Genomic DNA, 1,276 nt, shown 5'->3' on the forward strand with positions numbered 1-1,276 from the left:
TTTCACTATCTCTCTCTCATTCTGCCCCTCTCACTCTCATGCTCTCCCTCTCTCTCAAAAATAAACATAAAATTTTTTTTTTAATTTTTAAAAAATGTTTATTTATTTTTGACAGAGAGATAGAGACAGAGCATGAGCGGGGGGTGGGGGCAGAGAGAGGGAGACAGAATCTCAAGCAGGCTCCAGGCTCCGAGCTGTCAGCACAGAGCCCGACGCGGGGCTCAAACTCACAGACCACAAGACCATGACCTGAGCCAAAGTCAGACGCTTAACTGACTGAGCCACCCAGGTGCCCCCCAAATTTTTTTTTTTTAAAAGGAAAGGGAAGATGAGATATGAACACTCAATTCTTCCATTATTCAATTCAAAATCTAAAATGAAATCTACTCCTATATACTCAAATAAGTATCCAGGGAGATGCGTATCTCAAAGTTTTCACATATATTCTCTGATATCACAGTGCTTAAATGATAACAGATGTTATATGGAAATATTTTAGTTAGGACCTTAAATTTCTCCTACACCCACTGTGGGGCTCTTTCAGAAACAAAACTCTGGAACAACTGGAAGTCAGATTAAAGGCTGGATTGAAGCCCAAAGTACCTTAGAGTTCAAGAAATATCTGGCTGGCATAGCTCCATTATGGTCAAAATAAGAGAAGGGTAAGGTAGGAACATTTTAAAGAACCACTACCTTGATTCCATGGGAATTAATCATGAGAAGGGCAAAGTCAGATCTCAGAAGCTAGCTTTATCTGTCACTAGGGTCATTCAAAGTAGATTAACCCTGACTACTGGATATTCACAAAAATCCATGGTATGTAGTATAGCCTGGGGTTTCAGGGAATACTTAAATGAAGGGAGTCTGATTAAAACAAGCACAACAAAATACAGAGAGCTGTTGCCACAAGCTACAAGGCTTAAAGGTTTTGGTGGCAATCTGTTTTCCCCTCTCCTCATCTTATTTAGATTAGTAACTCCAAAATTCTTCCTGATGAGAAATTTCTTTGATTTTCCTTAAGTTTTATGATCACTAATGGAAAGGAACTGGTGGAATGGGAAGTTTAGTTAGCAGCCACTTTCAAGTCCCTTTCAGTAAGCAGCTTAGAGGTAAGTAAGCTCTGTAAGACCTCAGAGTCTACAGTCAGTTTAAGACATGTTTACTGAGCACCAACCACAAATATGGTGCTGGTGATGGAACCTATGGTAGCTGGCTGCTGTGCTTCAAAGGGAGCGGTGGACGGTTTACTAAGTGGGATATGGCAGGAAGATCCTGG

This window comes from Panthera leo, chromosome B3 (assembly GCF_018350215.1).
Source record: "Panthera leo isolate Ple1 chromosome B3, P.leo_Ple1_pat1.1, whole genome shotgun sequence".
In the NCBI taxonomy this organism is placed as follows: Eukaryota; Metazoa; Chordata; class Mammalia; order Carnivora; family Felidae; genus Panthera; species Panthera leo.